Here is a 15,395-nt window from a genome sequence, read left to right as displayed (position 1 = left end):
CTACTACTACTACTACTACTACTACTACTACTACTACTACTACTGCTACATTCCGCATCACTGTTAATTGGCACCCAGCCTCGTTAGTGACATAATGACTACAACCGATGTTTGTCATTTCATCCGCCACAACTCGCGTCTTGTTAAGGGAGGTCAGACGCTCACCATAATAGTAACACGACCTTTTGCTCTCTCTCTCTCTCTCTCTCTCTCTCTCTCTCTCTCTCTCTCTCTCTCTCTCTCACACACACACACACACACACACACACACACACACACACACACACACACACACACACACACACACACACACACACGTCAGGATGTAAATGAGGAGGAGGATGAGGGGAAGGAGGAAGAAGAAGAAGAGGAGGAGGAGGAGGAGGAGGAGGAGGAGGAGGAGGAGGAGGAGGAGGAGGAGGAGAAGGAAGAGAAGGAGGAAGAGGAGAAAAGTAAAAGAAGGCTGTAAAATGTCAATAATTAATTGTAGGAAGGAAATTGAACGAAGCGTTAATTTTAACGTAAATGGCGAACTGTAGAAAAAAAATGTTCAAAGCTAATTTACACACACACACACACACACACACACACACACACACACACACACACACACACACACACACACAGAGAGAGACGGAGAGAGAGAGAGAGAGAGAGAGAGAGAGAGAGAGAGAGAGAGAGAGAGAGAGAGAGAGAGAGAGAGAGAGTAGCAGTCTTTAATGATATACTGATAATTGTCGCTTAGAGGTAAAGGGCAAACACTTAAAAGAATCGATACATTTTTTGTTTCTGTCTATCTCCCTGTTTATCTATCTATTTTTCTATCTGTTAATCTATTTGTCTATCTATATGTATATCTATCCACATTAATTTATCTACTATGTATCTATCGATCTATTTTATCAATCCATCTGTCTATCATTCTATCTATCTATCTATCTATTTATCCGTGTGTGTGTGTGTATGTGTGTGTGTGTGTGTGTGTGCGTACCACCAAGTGTATATACCATTACCCATTATGAACATTACTTACGTCACACTCATGGATCGGGCACCTCTGTCACTGAATTCCTGGTTACATGAAACGGCTAGCTTGGTCTGGACAGCTGGGCGAAGCTCAAACTGACCCCCTGGCGAGAAGAGTCGTTTGGGGGTGATGAATGGCCAACAAGGAGATAAGTGTGGTGTTCGTTCGTCTCTTATCTAATTGTATATGTTTTTCTGTCTGTCTCTTTGTTTTCCTTTGTGTGTGTGTGTGTGTGTGTGTGTGTGTGTGTGTGTGTGTGTGTGTGTGTGTGTGTGTGTGTGTGTGTGTGTGTGTGTGTGTGTGTGTGTGTGTGTGTGTGTGTGTGTGTGTGTGTGTGTGTGAAAATAACATTCCTCCAGAGAATTTTTCTTTAACATTTGTTCATCTCTTTCCTACAAATTTCTCTCTCTCTCTCTCTCTCTCTCTCTCTCTCTCTCTCTCTCTCTCTCTCTCTCTCTCTCTCTCCGGCTGTTCCATTCTTCGACCTATTCTCTTAATAATGCATGCGTCAAATATGCTGTAAGAGAGAGAGAGAGAGAGAGAGAGAGAGAGAGAGAGAGAGAGAGAGAGAGAGAGAGAGAGAGAGAGAGAGAGAGAGAGAGAGAAGGGGGTGAGGGGGGAAGAGAGACAGAGGGGGAGGAGCAGAGGGAAGGGGCAATGGGAGCGGGAGGTGTATATTGTTATTACCTGATGTACTCGGACATTGACCCTCACCTCTGCTGGTAAAGGTCACATACTTGGACACACACACACACACACACACACACACACACACACACACACACACACACACACACACACGTACATTCCTTTTTATAGTGTTACATCAATAAAACCTTACCTTACATTAACTGCATCGCCCTTGTGAGAATGCAATATGTTACCGTTCTGGTGTTTGTGGCAGCGTTGCTAGCATTCCTCGATGTGTTGTGTGGTGGTGCTTCCAGGAACGCTCTCAAATAAGTACAGTTTGCCGGCAAAGAAGTTCATGTGTTTGCTTGAGGAGACAAAGAAAAGAAGGGAAAGAATAAAAAGGCGAAATGTATATGCTATAAAAATGGGGAAAAGAGAATGCTATAAAAATGGGGAAAAGAGAAAAAAGTACACCTAGCTGTTTGACGGTAACGATAGTACGTGTGTTTGCTTGAGGAGGTGAAGAGAAAGAAGGGAAAAATGAAAGGCAAGATGTGTTTGCTTGAAAAGAAAAGAATAAAAACAGATAAAAAAGAGAAAAAAGAGAAAACAGTAGATTTAGCTGTCTGAAAGTGTAGTTATTAACCCGTTCAGCACCAGGTACATTTTTGAAGTTTCACAAAATCGGTGCCACTTTGGTATGCGATCTGCGCAACCAGCGTGGGCTACAAGAATAGAATTCTGCTTTGGTATGCGATCTACATGTTCCATTTTTTTTATTATGGCTTAAATGAGACATTCTTCATATGTTATAGAATAATAACAATAATGAGTAAATAAACATTTATGAAACAAAGAAACAATGAAACATACTTAGAGCCAGAGGCAATACTTGAATTACAAATATCATTAAAACTGCATTACAGCGCCAATGAAAAGTTTCTCAGTGCGTCTTTCAAAAGATTTATGGAAATGTTAGAAACTGTAACACTAGTTCACTTTGGTATGGGAAAATATGTTGCTATTTCATCTTCCTATATTATACGATAGGTTTTAGAAATTTTTAATAAAAGTATCGAGCTTTGCTGGACCTTTTTGTGAGTTACGTAATATGTAAACCGAAATAATGATAACGAATTTGATGTTACGATAAATAAATACATAAATATATAACGATGATTACGACGAACTTGATGAAGAAAACAGTGCAATTCCACGATAACAATAAGAATTTCCAAGATAACTATGAATTTCTGAGATAACGATACGAGTTTCCAAAATGAGATGAGATGCGAGTTTCCAAGATAATGATACGAGCTTCCACGATAACGTTGCAAGTTTCCACGATAACGATGCGAGTTTCCAAGATGACGATGGGTTTCCACGATAGCGATGCGACTTTCTAAGATAATGATACGAGCTTCCACGATAACGATGCGAGTTTCCAAGATAACGATGCGTGTTTCTAAGACAACAATGCGAGTTTCCACGATAACGATGCGAGTTTTCACGATAACGATGCGAGTTTCACGATAACGATGCGAGTTTCCACGATAACGATGCGAGTTTCCACGATAACGATGCGAGTTTCCACGATAACGATGCGAGTTTCCACGATACGATGCGAGTTTCACGATAATATGCGAGTTTCCACGATAACGATGCGAGTTTCCACGATAACGATGCGATTTTCTAAGACAACAATGCGAGTTTCCACGATAACGATGCGAGTTTCCACGATAACGATGCGAGTTTCCACGATAACGATGCGAGTTTCACGATAACGATGCGAGTTTCCACGATAACGATGCGAGTTTCACGATAACGATGCGAGTTTCCACGATAACGATGCGAGTTTCCACGATAACGATGCGAGTTTCCACGATAACGATGCGAGTTTCCACGATAACGATGCGAGTTTCACGATAACGATGCGAGTTTCCACGATAACGATGCGAGTTTCCACGATAACGATGCGAGTTTCCACGATAACGATGCGAGTTTCACGATAACGATGCGAGTTTCCACGATAACGATGCGAGTTTCCACGATAACGATGCGAGTTTCACGATAACGATGCGAGTTTCCACGATAACGATGCGAGTTTCCACGATAACGATGCGAGTTTCACGATAACGATGCGAGTTTCCACGATAACGATGCGAGTTTCCACGATAACGATGCGAGTTTCCACGATAACGATGCGAGTTTCACGATAACGATGCGAGTTTCCACGATAACGATGCGAGTTTCCACGATAACGATGCGAGTTTCCACGATAACGATGCGAGTTTAACGATGCGAGTTTCCACGATAACGATGCGAGTTTCCACGATAACGATGCGAGTTTCACGATAACGATGCGAGTTTCCACGATAACGATGCGAGTTTCCACGATAACGATGCGAGTTTCCACGATAACGATGCGAGTTTCACGATAACGATGCGAGTTTCCACGATAACGATGCGAGTTTCCACGATAACGATGCGAGTTTCCACGATAACGATGCGAGTTTTCACGATAACGATGCGAGTTTCCACGATAACGATGCGAGTTTCCACGATAACGATGCGAGTTTCCACGATAACGATGCGAGTTTCCACGATAACGATGCGAGTTTCCACGATAACGATGCGAGTTTCCACGATAACGATGCGAGTTTCCACGATAACGATGCGATTTTCTAAGACAACGATGCGAGTTTCCACGATAACGATGCGAGTTTCCACGATAACGATGCGAGTTTCCACGATAACGATGCGATTTTCTAAGACAACAATGCGAGTTTCCACGATAACGATGCGAGTTTCCAAGATAACGATGCGAGTTTCCAAGATAACGATGCGTGTTTCTAAGACAACAATGCGATTTTCCAAGACAACGATGCGTGTTTCCACGATAACGATGCGAGTTTCCAAGACAACGATGCGAGTTTCCAAGACAACGATGCGAGTTTCCAAGACAACGATGCGAGTTTCCAAGACAACGATGCGAGTTTCCAAGATAATGATGCGAGTTTCCACGATAATGATGCGATTCCATGATAACGATGCGATTCCACAATAACAATGCAAATTTTCACGATTATGATACGAATTTCCACGATAACGATGTGATTCCACGATAAAGATACGATTACACGATAAAGATGCGAGTTTACAAGGTACTGATATAAGTTTCCACGATAACGATGCGATTTCACCATGTCGATTCGATTCCACGATAACGACGCGAGTTTCCACGATACTGATATGAATTTTCACGATATGGGCGTGGTGATACCTATATGCCATTGAAGTCTACCTAACTATACTGGCACCAGGATGAACTCTTCCTCCCCAAGGGTCCATTCCAGTCATGTGTGTGTGAGGGCAATGACAATACAACCCTGCAATGCCTCAGTTGGGTCGCCATGAGCAATAACCAACCACAGACCACTCCCCAAACACTGTCATAAAGTGAGCTCTCTTACCCCTAAAGGACCCCTCGTACTGCCAATGTCTGGTGCATGGTGCATGGCGAGTGGTTCAACCCCGTATACACCATCCACCAGACTCTATAGAAGGAACTCTTAACATCCCTTTAGGGCCCCTTGTCACTATCTAGGGAATGGTAGACATTTATCCTTTGCTTATGGCGACTCCTTATCTAGTATGAGGTGCTGCAAGTGGACGACTACTAGTGAAGCTTGAGGAAAGAATACGGATGAGAATAAGCATAATGAAGTGCAGCAAGACCATGGGAGTGGGAAGTAAACATTTAACAAATTCAGTAAAACAGTAACCATGCTAAGACTTTATTAGTGGAAGGGATCTAAGAGTGAAGACTCGTGCATAAGTAAGATGGAGAAAATACTGATGAAAGTAAGTAAGACCCTGTGGGAATCTACAAGAGGGAGAGACTCACTGCAGTTAACAATTTAGAAGAGCAATAATCATGCTAGGAGGCAATAAGAGATGCAACATTGCAGTGGTGAGTGAAAGTCAAGGCAGTCTGTTGGAGGGAAGGAATCGATCAGACAAAAGGCTCCTACTCCTTCACCCGATTAGTTGGACCTGTTAGTTTCTACTACTACCTTTCGTCTCCATTCCAGTCACTCTATCTCTGCCCATCGTCTCACCACCCATGACTCTACCTACCTATTGCCAATCACGATTTGTCACCATTCAACCATTACTCCTGTCCCCTTACACCCGTCACCTGTCAGTCTCCATAGCTGTCTCTCATCGGCTTGCAGCGCCGTGACCGACCTGGAATGTGTCCTTGGAAGAGTCCCAAAGCTACGAGGTCGATCCTGCGTGAGTTATGAACAGTCTCAGATGCAGGACGGTTTTAGAGGCTCCGTTGGTGGTGCAGGAGGAGAAGGCACAGAAGAAAATGAGGAGGAGGAGGAGGAAGAAGAATTATATGACGAAGAGGAAGAGGAAGGAGAGGAGGAGGACGAAGACGAGAAGGAGGAGGAGGAGGAGGAGGAGGAGGAGGAGGAGGAGGAAGAGGAAGAGGAAGAGGAAGAGGAAGAGGAGGAGGAGGAGGAAGATGGGGATGAGGAGGAGGAGCAGGAGAAACACATAATATCTAAGACATTGAATGAATGGGTAAGAGAAGAACCTTGTGTCACGCCAGTTCAGGGGATGACGAAAGTGGAGGAAAAACAAGGAACACAGATAAAAATCAAGCAGCAGATTTAGAGGGATTAGGTGAGTTCTGAAGGGTCCTCCTCACTCACTGAAGAAATACTCTGTAGATAAACCACACGGAAATTTTTATAGAAAATATGAAAGTAACCATCACAGTGGCTTCTTTTATCTAGTGCTACACCACCAGCAGACCCTCAATAAAGTATCATTACTATTGATAAACCCGGTAATATTTCAATAGTTTTTTGGTACAACAACTGATAATACCTCAGTTATGGATTGGAGTCTCAATACTTATCCAGTCTGTGTTCTAAGAGACGTAACTGTTGTGCTGTTGACGATATCAGAGGATAGAGTGTTACTATACGCTAACAACTTAATTAAGAAAAAAAGTTTGGTTTAATTTTAAATAGAATCTCTGTACCAGATATTTTGATGATGTTAATGTCTTTCTGTTGTCTGTTGCATTTCATTGGTGACTGTTAGATAATTTTCATTCTTACTCCTGTCCTTCTACTCTTCCTATTTCTTTTCCTTCATCATCAACGTATCCTCATCACTTGCGGAGAAGGAGAAGGAAAAGAAGGAGGAGGAGGAGAAGGAGAAGGAGAAGGAGGAGGGAGAGGAGTGTGAAGGGGAAGAGGAGGAAGAGGAGGAGAAGAAGGAAGAGGAAGAGGAGGAGGAGGAGGAGGAGGAGGAGGAGGAGGAGGAGGAGGAGGAGGAGAAGAGGAAGGAGAGGAAGAGAAGGTGGAGGGGAAGTGTAAGGGGGATGAGGAGGCAAAGGGAAGCAGGAGGGAAAGGAGGAGGAAGAGGATAGAGAACACAGGCATTTGGTCCAGAAATGGAAGAACATATGAGAAGGGCATTACGTCACACGCTCTCTGCACGGAAGCTTTTGACACGAGACAAAAGTCACGCCCAGCTCTTACTTTCCATGGGAGTTATTTCTCTCTACTTGCTTCATAAATTGTAATTCCAGCCATCCATGTAAATTCCAGACTGACGTTATATTGTGGCGTTATGGAGTTCAGTGACAGGACAGGCGTTTCCATTACAATGTTCTTTATTACAGGAAGCATGCAAGAGGAATCCACACCCTTACAACACCGCGGGGAGACACGTTTCACATACACCAAATGCATTTACGATGTGTCCTAAAACACAAGGGTCGTGACAGACACAGACACAGACACAGACACAGGCATTGACATTCCTCAGTAATGTCTTTCACCTTTAAGCTCCGCCTGGATACATTTCGTTAATTCAATATTACCACAATAGGAGCTGGTCTATTCTTAGGAAATCGTTCATGAGAAAATAATGAGATTAGCTGATACGTGGAAAGCCGCCGGAATCAAGGGCATTTATTGTGGAATTCATGGCCTCCCCTGCAGCTCAAGTACTGGTTCTGTGCTGGCCGTCGTGCGTGACTGGAGAACAAATACCAAGCATCGTGACGCACGTGGCATGACGAGGAAAAACAGCAGCACGTGAATAAGTTATGAATTATGGTAAACGTGAAGCGTGCGTGTTGTTTCCAAGGAGTCAGGCTAAGTGGCAGGAATACACTGGGTACTGGTCGTCATCATGGTAACACGGAGGAACATTGAAGAATAAGCTGCTCCTGACGAGACTGTATGTGGTGACTTGAAAACTTTGAAACATTGGAAATATTTATTCATGGTTAGGATATCAAAGTAAAAGTAGCTGCCTTTATATAAGCATAGCGTTTTTCAAATAAGAAAATGATCTTAGGTAGTAAAAGAGAGAGAGAGAGAGAGAGAGAGAGAGAGAGAGAGAGAGAGAGAGAATGAGTGAGTGAGTCGGCATCAAAATAATCAACAATATAAATCTAAAGCACAGAAAACGAAAAATTAGTTAACAAGTACATTCAAATATAAAATGTATACGACAAGCTGTACTTTGTCTAAACTAAGAGGAGTAGAAAGCTGAAAACAATCACTATACTATCAAAAGAATGCCGTGACTTACCCATGTCAGTTTATTTATTCATCACGCCATATTTACATCTACTAGACAGTCTGGGGAGTAGAGAAGCTTAAAATCAAACTAAGAGCCGTGCCCTAAACGCTTTGCTATCTCATCAGGACTATTTTCAAACGTTACAACGATGATTAGCTTAGTTTTCATGCATATTTCTCATCGATGACTGCCGAATCTTTTTTATAATACGAGTATATCTTGAATCCTAAATACATCAATAAGAATTCCTGGTAATTTTCATTGGATCCTGTTAAATATGAGTCATAAAAGTGTGTATGAATTGACTGCTATAGATCATACGTTTAGTGCAGAGTGTACGTATAATGCCAGTACATTCATCGATTGACCGATTGACTACCGCTCACCATCATGCCTTCCTCTACCCTTCATTCTTTGTTACCTCAGTCCAGTCGTCTAGTCTCATTCTATGGTCAGTATTTAAAAAAGAAATGTTGTAAATTATGACAGGCTTTAGTTCGATTTGTGGTTTTCAGGAGTGTCTTCGTGATTCCAGTACTGGATTAACAAGATATCTGCATCATTGGTGAGAGGAAACACTTTTCAGATTTAAAACACCCTTGAGAATCAGAACAATGATATCTGCCCTTTGAAATAAGTTTATGTGCTTGTTTACCTTTTTCTCTCCCAGGTCTTCCTTTCCCCTCTGTGTCTCTCCTTCCTTTGCCAACACGAAATACTTCCTTCATTTCCCAGTTTATACTTCTCTCCCCTTCTGCTTCTCCTTCCACGGCGACACGAAATATTTCTTCCTTCATTCTCCAATCCTCACTTTCTCTTCCCCAACCAGTCCTCCCTCCTTCTCTGCTTTTCTTTCCTCCGTAGCGACACGAGATGCCAAAAATAGAAATGCTGTTAGTCACGGCTTTGGTCAAACGCATAACGCTTTCAAGATAAACAGTCTCAACAAGAACTTGTGTTTCCGTGACGTCTGGAGGTGCGTCATGAACTTGGTGGCTAGTCGGCAAGGTCAGGAGGTCAGCGCTATATGTGTGGAGTGTGAGGGTAAGAGTTTGTACAAAGAAGGTATTATGGCGTAGAATAATTGTTCCAGTAATAAGTGCCAGCAAGTGAGATGGTGTGTGAGATAGTTTGGTGTGAGTGACCGATTTATTTTTATCCTCTAAAGACAGACCAAGGGTAAGAAACACATTAGAAAAAGGGGCGCCATATTTGTCTCTTTCCCGCCCAAAAATATGATAAAGACAAAAAACTAAAGTGAAAAAATAAAGAAATTTGAAAATCTGAAAAAGGACCTCATCTCTTTTTTAACTTTGGGGCGGTGGAGTGTGGACTTTGGGGCGGTGGAGTGTGTATTTTGGGGCTGTGGAGTGTGTACTTTGGGTAGCTGTGGAGTGTGTACTTTGGGGCTGTGGAGTGTGTACTTTGGGTAGCTGTGGAGTGTGTACTTTGGGGCTGTGGAGTGTGTACTTTGGGGCTGTGGAGTGTGTACTTTGGGGCTGTGGAGTCTGTTCTTTCTATCACTAATCTTAAAGGCGTTAGGGAGTCGCGGAATTACGAAAAAAAATATATCTTTATGCAAAAAAAAGTTCGATGGGATGCATGATTGGAGAAACAAGATAGTGGCATAGTGAATGATAGTAAGAACTCGCTATCGTTCCTTAAGACAACGCTGTAGTATGTTCTTTGCTTACGACCCGGTGCAATGGAAGAATAAAATGACCTGCTGCAAAACAAGAATAAAAATAAACACACAATCTTGTAACACAACAAATCACTAAAAAAAAAAAAAAAAATTGGTGTTGAAATATTATTAATAACGTTCCCCAATGCAACAGTAAAAGTTTAGGATGTCGATGCATTATGATAGAAAAAAAATGAAACCCTCATATGACGTATGAAGAAATGAGATAATAGTTTGGTAATAATATATGTAACAAGTCACTGTCTCTCCAAATATAATGTTAATCTGTTCTTTCAATCACTATTCATTTAAAAAACTTAGCAAAACATGTATACCAATAAAATTCGCACAGAACACATGAATAACTCCCTTATTACTGGGACGCATTTTTACCTTGAGTTTTGAGTACGATTAGACGATTTTATTTACATTAGGAAGGGTCTATGGAGGTCAGAACATTAATGGCCAGAATTCTCACTATTCTAATCCCTACATGAGTTTCTGAAGCTGTATAAAATTACCAAATAGTAAGCAGAATAAGTATGAAAAAGAGTCATGATGCTAGAAAGGTTAAAACAAGACAACGAGGCAGAAACTATACTATCAACACACCGTTTCGTTCCCCAATGCAGCGAGGCTCACGTAGTTAGGGCGGCCCAATATCCCCCAGTAAGGGTTCCTGGCAAGCGTGCGGAGATCCGATACTGGCGAAATGATTTGAGGTACGTCTGTGACTCACCTGAAGGTTCGTGAATCAGATATAGATTGTGGTGGTGGTGGAGGTGGTGGCAGTGATAATGAAAGCTTGTTGTTGTGGAGATGAAGTGTTGGTAGTGATAATGTTCGTGAGTGAGGAGGTAATTGTATGATGGTAATGAAAGCTTGTTGTTGTGGTGATGAAGAATGGAGTGGTGGTAATAGTGGTGGTGATTGGAAGGACAGTGGTAGTGAAGGTGATGGTGGTAGAAATGAGGATGTTAGTGTCAGCAGTCATCGTGGAGATACATAATGGTGGTAACAATAGAGAGCGGTAGCAGTGATGGTGGCTGAGGTAGAGGTGGTGGTGGTGGTGGACGAGGTACAAACACATGGAATTACCTGTAATCAAGAATGTCATTGTTACACACTGATTATTTAAGGAGGCTATTTTCTTGTGTGCAATTCTAAGGTATTCATAAATTCTCCCGTGTGAAATTAACCGGGGACATTATTATCATTATTATTATTATTATTATTATTATTATTATTATTATTATTATTATTATTATTATTAGTATTAGTATTATTATCATTATCACCATTATTATTATTGTTGTTTCTATTTTTGCTGTCGTCGCTGTTCTTTCCGTCGTAGCAGTGACAATAGCAGCAGCAGCAGCAGAAGTAGTAGGTAGTAATAGTAGTAGTAGTAGTAGAAGTATCAATATCAGTAGTAGCAGTAGCGGCTGCAGTACCAATAACAGGAATCGCTACAGTAGCAAAATCAGGCACAGTATTGATATAGATAAAGTACAGATGGATTTTCAAGTAAACAAAAACAAGACAAAAAAAAAAAAAAAAGAAACTGTTATCAAAAGGAACGCAGTAACTTTTTTACAGCTTACATCACAACTTCGATCAGCAACACAATACCAGGAAGAGGGGAGAAAGAGAGAGAAGCAGGAGGAGAGAAAGAGAGGGAGGGAGGAAAGGAAGCAGTAACTTAAGGGGAAGAAAGGAGGAAGGGGGAAGGAGAAGCGTAAAGAGAAGAGAAACTAAAGAACCAAGAAAGAGGACGAAGAGAAGAGATGCTTTATGAATGTGATATATGGTAACTTCAGTGAAAGAGGTTCCAGTTATTCATTATATTTTTACGACCAGAGAGAGAGAGAGAGAGAGAGAGAGAGAGAGAGAGAGAGAGAGAGAGAGAGAACTAGCTTTTATGATAATGTTGGCTAAACCTAAATTGTTTATTTATATATTTTTCAAGTTTTTTTAACAAGAATTTGGCTTAATGGCGGAAGCACTTGCACACTTTTCATGGTAGCTTATCTGCAGAGTTTGCCTGAAATAAAGAATTAGTAATACATTTTTTAACATGGCGATTTCCGGAGAGAACACACACACACACACACACACACACACACACACACACACACACACACACACACACACACACACACACGCATCCAGTTTCTCTTATTTTCTTCTCTCTTTCTCTCTCTCATTCCTGGTATGTCAGTAAACACACTTTCCCCTTCCAAGTGTTGTGCAAGGTTAGGTATGTGAGGGAACACTGACCCATACCCAACACTGGTACTTGGAAGACGCTTATTGGGACGAGACGAGAGCCTAATGACACGCACCTATTGTATTTCTCAAGCCATCACGCAACTGTGCACTTTCTCGTTCCCCAGCCGTCCTCCACGTACCTTTCGCTCCCTTTCTATGGTACATTACCTGAGTTTCTGGTCATTGTGGTTGTCGTTTTTTCATGGAAGGCTCCTCGCTGTCTTTGTATCTATGTCAGAGGGAGTGTAGGGTGGGGAGAGTACTTTCTGCTTTATGGATCTTTTGCTGGTGTCTTTCTTCTTTAGTTAAGAGGGGAAAAGAGGCCAAGTGGAAATATGGAAAAAAAAGGCCCACTTGGTTGCCATTCCCATTACAGATCCGACAGGGTCCATCAGTTAATTTTTCAAGCGAGTTTTTGATGGCAGTGGTAATTTCATAAGGGTTTAGCATCATGGATAGGAAAAACGTTTATGAAATATGATTAATAATATCAGTATTTTTTTAAAGAGTCCTGTTGAAAGCAATATTGTAAAAAGAAAAAAAATCATCAGTCTGTTAAAGGTTAGTGCCTTAAAGATAAAAACAGTTATCGAATACCATTGATAAAAAAATAATCTTGAGCCTCAACTTTATTAAAAACCTTTGCATAAAAAAGGATAATAAAAAAACAATCGACAAAAAAAAAAAAAATGAAAAAAAGAAAGAGCTTCCCAAAAATGTTGACTTTTCAGTATACTGCTATGGTTTAAAAGGACGAGCAGTGCCGGCAAGCAGAGTTACCACCAGGTTGTGCCTTCAGTGCTACCAAAGCTACTTGTTATGTGTGACCAGCGCCAAGCAGTCTGTTACTTCCATCTAGGAATCTGTGTGGTATTACTGCTACTGCTTATGGGTGGATGGTTGTAACGGTGCACATGGTGGTGGTGGCGGTGGTAGTGTTGTAGGTGCTAGTAACAGTAGTAGTAGTAGTAGTAGTAGTAGTAGTAGTAAGACAACAGTGGTAATATGTAGTAATGATAATGGTGATAGATAATGGAGAATAATGGTCACGAACAATGTATATTATCATCAGTTCAAAGAAAATTATAAGAAATTTACTATTACTACTTCTACTAGTACTACTACTACTACTACTACTACTACTACTACTACTACTACTACTACTACTACTACTACTACTACTACTACTACTACTACTACTACTGCTGCTGCTGCTGCTGCTACTGCTACTGCCACTGCTACTGCCACTGCTACTGCTACTACTACTACTACTACTACTACTACTACTACTACTACTACTACTACTACTACCAACAGTGTCCACCTACATATCATAATTCTTTTTGTTGTGAATCATGGAATGCAAGGTGATTTACACTCCCTGAAATTAGTGATGTTATTTTCTTCAATTATATCCTTGGAAATAAAAAAAAATCTGTCCCGCAACTCATTCTCCAATCAAGTCTACATTTCTTGGTCTGTGTGAAATTGTTAGTATAAAGCAATTAATCAGTCTCTTTGTATGTTAATTCCTCGTTAACTTTACAAACATGAGGTTCACTAGACGATGTGGTAAGTTAAGAACTGTCTGCCTTTGCCTTCCTGTTTGTTTCCCCTACCTATGATAAAAACTGTTTCATTAGGGAGATTCTGAAATAATGTAATTTTGATACTCTTTTTACTGCACTCTTAGGGGATTGGTACTTGGTCAGTTAGCTTTTTCTTTAAGCCTTTTTGTTGCCCTCGGTCAGTGCCCCACTTGTATAAAAATCTGAGACAACTTTACCTAATGCATATTGAAGAGCGGCTGACAACTCACTCGCGTGGCATTAGTAGGTATTGACATATCTGGCAGCTTGTCAGATGCTCTATTAGTTCAGAGGGTTGATGGTGCTTTATTATTACAGTGTTGGCATCAGTGCACTGGCCTTTGCCCTGGAGATGTCTTGGTTTTGAGTCCAGTGTTAGGGATAGTGTTGAAGGATAGTTTAAGTTAGTTGGTGTAGAGAAGAGAACATAAACACACAAGAACATCAAAAGAAAACAAGATGAATAAGGGAGCCAGCAGGAAACCATTACTTCTTCACATTGGACTCTCTGTGTAAGACAAACGTATCAACTTCCAGGCACTTTTAGACTTACAACCTGAAACAGCGAAGTAGTGATATTGTCTCTCTCTCTCTCTCTCTCTCTCTCTCTCTCTCTCTCTCTCTCTCTCTCTCTCTCTCTCTCTCTCTCTCTCTCTCTCTGTGTGTGTGTGTGTGTGTGTGTGTGTGTGTGTGTGTGTGTGTGTTTAAGAAAAATGTAGAATAAATATGCAGGTAGTTAAAAAATAGAAATAAAAAAAAGTTAATGAATAAATAAACAAGTAAGTAAACAAGTAAATAAAATAATTACTCTTACTACTTCAATTTACTCTTAAAACAACAAAACAAAAACAACAACAACAACAACGACGAATACTACTACTATTACTGCCACAACTACAACTACAAATACTACTACCAAAAACGCCACTAACACCACCACCACCACCACCACCACCACCACCACCATTCATACTATTACAACTAAATCTGTATAACTTTCCATCTTTTATAAAGGCTACGAAACCTCAATTTTTCACCGTCTTCAATAACAAACCCAACTTTCGTTCCTCTGTTAATAATTGACGTGTAAGGAGTGTATGAATAATGAATAAAGCCTACATACATACAGAGAGAGAGAGAGAGAGAGAGAGAGAGAGAGAGAGAGAGAGAGAGAGAGAGAGAGAGAGAGAGAGATTGAAGTTGGGTGTTATTTTATTATGTTTGTTTATACGTCTAACTGTCCTTCTGTCCCTAAACATGCCTGGTTTTCTTAGTGTGTCTTCCTGTTTGTCTATTTGTGCATCTAAACACTGCATATTCCTGTCCATGTCTTGTGTTTTCTTTCATTTATGTCTTATCTGTCCGTCCTTGGCCCTTTCTGGTGTGTGTGTATGTGTGTGTGTGTGTGTGTGTGTGTGTGTGTGTGTGTGTGTGTGTGTGTGTGTGTGTGTGTGTGTGCGTGTGTGTGTGTGTAGAATCTGAAAATAGTATTCCTTCAGAGAAAAAAATATCTAAACGCAAATGTCAAGATTCTTTCTAGTTACGTTATTTATGGTGTTGACACGCGGTG

The 15,395-nt window shown here is 41.0% G+C and overlaps 1 long non-coding RNA gene across 2 annotated transcripts in view; it reads left to right on the top strand.

Moving 5' to 3' along the window:
* The window catches only part of LOC123504601, a 24,467-nt gene extending 11,061 nt beyond the window's left edge, over positions 1 to 13,406 (top strand). The window contains exon 3 of one of the 2 annotated variants that reach the window (XR_006674886.1): positions 12,968 to 13,406. This is a non-coding gene — a long non-coding RNA (uncharacterized LOC123504601). Of the gene's footprint in view, positions 1 to 7,692; positions 8,529 to 12,967 lie in introns of those variants that run through there. The other variant, XR_006674885.1, reaches the window with a different exon arrangement.
* Positions 13,407 to 15,395: the final 1,989 nt, after the last annotated feature.

This window comes from Portunus trituberculatus, chromosome 16, assembly GCF_017591435.1.
Source record: "Portunus trituberculatus isolate SZX2019 chromosome 16, ASM1759143v1, whole genome shotgun sequence".
Lineage (NCBI taxonomy): Eukaryota > Metazoa > Arthropoda > Malacostraca > Decapoda > Portunidae > Portunus > Portunus trituberculatus.
Note: the sequence above shows the minus strand (reverse complement) of the source record. Positions and strands in the feature narration are given on the sequence as shown.